The following is a 7709-nucleotide window of genomic DNA, read 5'->3' as shown; positions in this document are numbered from 1 at the left end:
AAGAGGTATAAATAAAAATCTCAGTTGTCTCATTTCTAGAAGAAATAATGTTAAAGGGAGTTTTCTAGACTTGGTGGATAACCTGCTATATTTGAGATACTTATTTGTATTTTATGATTTTCTATGGAGAGGAATTGGAAGACTTTTTTCTGTGAAGGACCAGATAGTAAACATGTTAGATGTTGTAGGTCGTATGACCTCTGTCAGTACCATTTTAGTGCAAAAGCATCCAGAGACAATATATAAACCAGGGTATCTCGAACTTGGCACTGCTGATATTGGAGGCCAGATATGGGGAGCTGTCTGTGTATTGGAGGGTGTTGAGCAGCATGGCCACTAGATACCAGTAGTCCCCACCACCACCCATTTTGACAACCAAAAATTTCCCCAGACATTGCTCAGTGTTCCCTGGGGAGCAAGATAATTTCTAGGTGAGAACCACCAACATGAATGGGCTTATCTGTGTTCCAATAAACTTTATTTTAAAAGTGTTGGGAATCGCTTCTCAGCCTTTTGGCTAAGATCAAGTGTAAAAATGTTGGGAGTTCCCTTATGGCACAGCAGGGTAAGGATTCAGTGTTGTCACTGCAATGGCTCAGGTTCCTGCTGAGGCTCAGGTTTGATCCCTGGCCCAGGAAGTTCCTCATGCTGCAAGTGTGGCCAAAAATAAAGTAAGAATTAAAAGACGAGTGTTGGGTTGCATTTAGCTCAAGGGCTATAGTTTGCTACTCCTGCTAGAGAGTATATAAAATGATTAATACTGGCAATAGACTGTTCTTTAATGTCAAATTTGTGTGTTTGTTTATATCTGTGCCCAAGGTCTTATTTTCTTTTTCTTCCCTGTGGTATTTTGTTGCAAAAAGTTTTTGTTTTTGTTTTTGTTTTTTTTTGGTCTTTTTGCCATTTCTTGGGCTGCTCCCACGGCGTATGGAGGTTCCGAGGCTAGGGGTCTAATCCGAGCTGTAGCTCAGCCTACGCCAGAGCCACAGCAACGCGGGATCCGAGCTGCGTCTTCGACCTACACCACAACTCACGGCAACGCTGGATCGTTAACCCACTGAGCAAGGCCAGGGATCGAACCCGCAACCTCATGGTTCCTAGTCAGATTCGTTAACCACTGCGCCACGACGGGAACTCCGCAAAAATTTTTTTAAAATAAAAATTGTAATGCTGTTATCAAAGACTAGGAATTACTTATTGAGATATTTATGTAAGGTTCAGTTCATAATGATCCTTTTTTTGTTCATCCACAGGTGCTTTGGGATGTATCTCTAAAAGAACCACCAGTCTTTTAAGATTTAACTGCAGTGCCATTGTTATACCAAAGAAAACGAGGCCATAATTCCTTAGGGTATATTGATTTTTTTAAACATAGGTATATTAACATTTACAGCTGCCATTTTAATTGTTTTTCACTTTCCATTGCCAAGTATATAGTATTAGATTTTAAAACGTGCTTTCTATTGAGTGAGAGGGTCTTTGTGAGAGCCCCCAGAGAAACTCATTTAGAGGCCTATCAAAGAGGGCCAGGGAGAAGGTGACAACAGAGGCCAAATTTAGGCAAGGAACTATGAGAGAGGAAGTGGAGGAATTGACTCACAGTGCTTCTTGTTTATAAATACTACATCCTTCCAAACATAACTGGAAATTGATCAGGTTCAACTTCTTACTGTTAAATGGCAGGACAAACAATTCAACTGCTTGAGCATTCTGCGAACTGTCAAAAGGCAAGCTGTTGGGGAGTTCCCGTCGCAGCTCAGCAGTAACAAACCCGACTAGTATCCATGAGGACGCAGGTTTGATCCCTGGCCTCAATCAGTGGGTTAAGGATCTGGCATGGCCATAAGCTGTGGTGTAGGTTGCAGACAAAGCTTGGATCTGGTATTGCTGTGGCTGTGGTATTGCTGTGGCTGGCAGCTGCAGCTCTGACCCAACCCCTAGGCTGGGAACTTCCACCTGCAGAATGTTCAGCCCTAAAAAAAGAAAAAAAAAGGAAAGCTGTTGGAGTGGTGTGGTGGGTTAAGGATCCAGTCTTGTCACTGCAGCGGCTCAGGTCGCTACTGTGGCACAGGTTCCATCCCTGGCCTGGGAATTTCCACATACCACAGAGAGAGAGAGAAAAAAAAAAAAGTTAAAGCTATTAAGCCAGAATATATCCCATTATCTCTAGATATTTTCTGTTAGTATATTGACTTAAAAAAAAAAAAAAACTGGCTTCTAATTCTTAAGTCCTGTGTGACTTGGATGGGCAGAAAAAGTGGGGATACGCTCTATTCCTTATCTATAGTCTTAGACGTTTCTGTGGTCTTAGATTTCCCAAGAATTTGGGTTTCTCTGGTTGCTTCTTTTAGTGAAAGGCATGACCACCACCTTTCTCTGCTGACCATCTGTGACTCAGTGATCTCAGAATCTTTTGGCTTAGGATGCCATCAAATTCATGTCTCCAGCCCAGATCTCCCTTCTGAATTCCAACCTGTTCTGCCATCAGCCCCTTACACTAGCTGTTCCATCAGACATCCTACCCTTCCCGTCTCATCTTTCCTCGAATGTTGTCTTTTCACACGAAGCCTATTCTGACCACACTACTCAATGTTGCAACCTGTCCCTTACTCACTATCTTCAATATTCCCAACCCCCCTAAGTCATTCTATTCTTTCTTTGTCCACATGACATATCACCTAACATCCTAGATACTTTGCATATTTATTATGCTTATTATTTGCTGTTGTCTCCCCTTATTAGTGTGTGAGCTCCATGAGAGCAGGGGCCTCTTGTTCCCTGGTGTATCACAAGTGCCTGGAATAGTGCCTGGCACACAGCAGGGACTCAGTAAATGTTTGTGGAATTGTTTTGATTTGAACTGAATTGAATGATTTATCTATGATGACAATAGAGAAGAGCAATTCTACTATCTCACCTAGATTTTATAAGTGAGGAAGTCTTTCTTGTTTTCCTTTTTTCTTTGCAAATGGGTCAGAATTTATAAGCCTGTAAGAACTGTGAATCATAACTGACACACTTTTAAGGAAAAAAAAAGGGGGAGTATTTTGCAGTTAATTTGTTTAAAATGCAGTTAAGTAGGGCTGGTCATCTACATGAGTTTATTTTGTAAACATGACTTTACATTATCACTTTCCTTCATCCCGAAGGAGACTATAGAGTTTATTTTCTGGAGAAGGACAAGTTGCCCTGGTATCAGGGACACCAGAGGCAGTAGAAACAGGGGCAAAACGGGGACTGAGCGGTGGCAGTCCTCTCACAAGGAAAGCCAGGCTCTACCCCTTCAACCGTCCTCCAACCCCGTTTACCTCATCCCTCCACATAGAATTTATTTTTATGGCTTTTGTTCATGTTGTCAGTGAAAAAATTATTTTCTATATTTTGAGTTTGTGTTTTTACAACTCATGCAATTGAGGATCCAAAATTTCCTACATTCCAAATTTCTTTCTTTCTTTGTTTTTGTCTTTTTTAGGGTTGCACGTGTGGTATATGGAAGTTCCCAGACTGGGGTTGAATTGGAGCGACAGCTGCTGGTGTACACCACAGCCACAGCAACACGGGATCCAAGCCACCTGCCCTGCAGCTCACAGTAATGCCAGGTCTTTAACCCACTGAGCAAGGACAGGGATGGAACCTGCATGCTCATGGATACTACGTGGGTTCCTAACCTGCTGAGCCACAAAAGGAACTCCTACTTTCCAAATTTCTAGTCAATTATCTGAATACCCCTCATTGTTTATCATCCTCTTTCAACTGATGGTGCCAGATATGCTCTGTACATCTGCCTGGATGACGTTATTTAAACTACATCATCTCTATGAAATGGGTACTATTATTTCCCCCACATTTTATAAATAAAGACTTTGAAGATCTGAGGGGATAAATGATAAGTCCAAGGTGGCCTGGTTAAGCAGTTGAAATGCTGGATGGATTAAACTGGGATGGGAGCTGGGCTGTGACATTCATGTGTCTTTAATTTCTCCAATGAGACGTATGTTTATGAAAATATATGTAATTGATTTCAAAACACAGGTAAGCCTTATCTTTATTTTTCTAAAAGTTTCTCTTAAAAATATGTATGTTGAGGCATATGTATGTGATGGTATTTGGAGAAGGGGCTTTGGGGAGATGGTTGGGTTAGATGAAGTCACCAGAGTGGGACCTTAATGAAGGAACTGGTGCCCTTCTCAGAAGAGACACCAGAGGGCATTCCCATTGTCGTGAAGTGGAAACAAATCCGTCTAGTATCCGTGAGGATGTGGGTTTGATCCCTGGCCTTGTTCAGTGGGTTAAGGATCTGGCATCACCACGAGCTGCAGTGTGGGTCACAGACATGGCTTGGATCTGGTGTTGGCTGTGGCTGTAGCTGCAGCTCTGATTCAACCCCTAGCCTGGGAACTTCCATGTGTCATATGTTTGGTCCTTAAAAGAAAAAAAAAAAGAGAGAGAGAGAGAGACACCAGGAAAGAAACTCTCTCCCTCTCCCTCTGTTGCTAACACCCTGTCTTAGTCTGTTCTGTTTGCTATAATAAAACTATCATAGAATGGGTGGCTTATAAACAACAGAAATTCATTGCTCACAGTTGTTTTGGAGGCTGAAAGTCCAAGATCAGGAGACCAGCATGGTCACTTCTGGTGAAAGACCTCTTCTGGGTTGCAGACTGCTGACTTCTCCTTGTGTCTTCACACAGTGCAAGGGCCTAGGGAGCCCTCTGTTCCTTCTTCAGAAGTTCCCAGGCCAGGGATCAAATTTGAGCTGCAGTTGTAACCTAAGTCACAGCTTCAGCAATGTGGGGTTGTTAGCCCACTGTGCCATGGTGGGAACTCCTGTGGGTCTTTTCTTCAATCTAATCTGAGGTTCCGCCCTCCTGACCTAAGCACCTCCCAAATGCCCCAGCTCTTAACTCTATTAATTGGGTTTGAGGATTTCAATACGTGAATTGGGAGGGGACACACACATTCAGACCATCCATAGCACAGCCAAATTCTTTCTTTCTTTTCTTTCCTTCTTTCTTTCTTTCTTTCTTTCTTCTTTCTTTCTTTCTTTCTTTCTTTCTTTCTTTCTTTCTTTCTCTGTTTCTTTCTTTCTCTTTCTTTCTTTATCTTTATTGCTTCTTTCTTATGTTCTTTTCTTTCTTTCTCTCTCTCTCTCTTTCTTTCTTTCTTTCCCTCCCTCCCTCCCTCTTTCTCTCTCTCTATTTCTTTCTTTCTCTGCTTTTTAGGGCTGTACCCACGGCATATGGAAGTTCCCGGGCTAGGGGTCGAATCCGAGGTACAGCTGCCAGCCTTCACCACAGCCACAGCAACACCAGATCCGAGCCGCGTCTTCAAACTTCACCACCACTCATGGCAACGCCAGATCCCTAGCCTGGGGCTCGAAGCCAGGGATCGAACCTGCATCCTCATGGATCCTAGTCAGGATCCTTAACTGCTGAGCCACGAAGGGAACTCCACACACCCAAATGTATGTTTCCGGCTCCAAACTCAGCACTTCACATTCTTCATTCCAAATGCATACTTGACCTGTGGGTGTGTATTAGGATGGGTAACAGGCATCTCAAGTTTAACAAGTCCACTTCTGAACCTGCTCCACCTCCAGTATTTCCTGTCTCAGTAAAGAGGAACATCTAACTGCTCAATCAGAATCATCCTTGACAGTAATTTAATCCATCAGAAAATGGATTAAACACTTAACAGTAATTTAATCCATCAGAAAATTCTGTCAGCTCCATCTTCAAAATGTATTTTTTCTTATCACCTCTATTCCTACCACCTAGTTCACTATTTTCTTTCACATGGATTATTGCACACTTGCATCCCCCAGAGTTTATTCTCCAGAGAGTGCCCATATGACTTACGTTCTTGTTATGATTTGCCTCAGTACAGCATTCCTTACATGCGTATGTCCACACATGCTCCCACCTCAAGGCCTTCGCTTCTGCTCAAATGCTTTTTCTCCAGATATCAGTGTGGCTCACTTCTTGACCTCTCTGTGGCCTCTGGTCAAATAGCATCACATCAGAGGGACATTCCTGAATTACCCTATGAACAATAGTTCCATATTCAAAGTTACTCTCTTTGGGGTTGTGTATATTTTGTCGTTCCTTTTCCCCCCTCTTTGAAGGTAGATACTCGACTTCTGTTCTTTTAGTCACTACCCTGAATGTTACAACATGCATTTTTAAGCAACTCTATTAACTTGAGATATTCATACAGAAAACTGCATATATAAAGATAAATATCCTGATGAGTCTTCAAAATTAAACACATCTGGTGTAACCAGCTCATAGATTAAGAACAAAATTCACCAGAGTGCCCACTGTGGCACAGTAGATTAAGAATTAGACTGCAGTGACTCCGATTGCTGCAGAGGTGCGGGTTTGTTCCCAGGTCTGGCACAGCTGGTTAAAGGATCAGGCTTTGCTACAATTGCAGTTCAGGTCACAGATGCGGCTTGGATTCAATCCCTGGCCCGGGAACTTCCATATGCAAACAAAACAAAACAAAATTTACAGCATTCCAGAAGTACCCCTCTTCTGCCTTTCAGTCACTAGCCTCTAAAAGGTAACTTCTAACACTGTCAGTTAATTTTACCTGTTTTTGCATATTATTTAAATAGAATCATATATATGCTTTTGTATCTGGCTTCTTTTGCTCAATACTATATTTGTGAGGCTCATTAATATTGTTGTATGTGGCTGAAATCTGTTTATTTCCATTTCTGTGCTCACTCTGTTGTATGATATAGCAATATTTATTGCCCATTCCACTGCTGGTGGTTTCCTGTTTGGGGTCAATATAAAACATGTGCTGTGAACATTCTAGTATATGTCTTTTGGTGAATATATGTATCCGTTTGGTTATATATCTAAGAACGGAATCACTGGATCCTAATGTTCAGCTTTAGTAAATACCACTGCCAAATACTTTTCTGAACTAGTTCTACCAATTTACACTCTCACTAAAAGTACCTGAAATATCTGGTCCTTACTTTTAATCTGTATTGATTTATCAATTTTTGTCCTTTACGTTTTTAACTTTTTATTCTGTGTAATAAATCTGTGAACATTTCAAAGGTGTTAAAATACTCTACTACTTTCTTCTAAAATTCTTTTATTGTTTTATCTATCACATTTAGACTTGCAATCCATCTGGACTGATTTTTATTTATGTTGTAAACTAGGGATTGATATGAATATCCAATTGACCCAAGACCAATTTTTTTAAAAGATCTTCTTCCTCCACTTTTGCCCCAAATCAGGTGATGGCCCAAATGTATACCTGAATTTGGATTCTCTTGTTCCATTCTTCAGTTTATCTATTTTTGCACCAATACCTACTTCATTGTCTTAATTACTATAACTTTAGGTTTTTGTATTCAGGAATATAAGTCTACCAGTTAACAATATACATTTTCTACTTATCAGTATATTTTTTTTAAGGGCCGCATCTACTGCCTGTGTTCCCAGGCTAGGGGTGGAATTGGAACTGCACCTGCCTGCCTACACCACAGCTACAGCAGCCAGATCCGAGCCGGGTCCATGACCTACATACACCACAGCTCACAACAGTGCTGGATCCTCAACCCATTGGGCAAGGTCAGGGAGCCAACCCTGAATCCTCATGAATAGCAGTCAGGTGCGTTACGGCTGAGCCACAATGGTGACTCCTCCTTTGGTTTTGTGTGTGTGTGTGTGTTTTGTTTTGTT

The sequence above is a fragment of the Phacochoerus africanus genome, chromosome 8 (genome assembly GCF_016906955.1).
Source record: "Phacochoerus africanus isolate WHEZ1 chromosome 8, ROS_Pafr_v1, whole genome shotgun sequence".
Lineage (NCBI taxonomy): Eukaryota > Metazoa > Chordata > Mammalia > Artiodactyla > Suidae > Phacochoerus > Phacochoerus africanus.
This window is presented reverse-complemented; position numbering follows the sequence as displayed.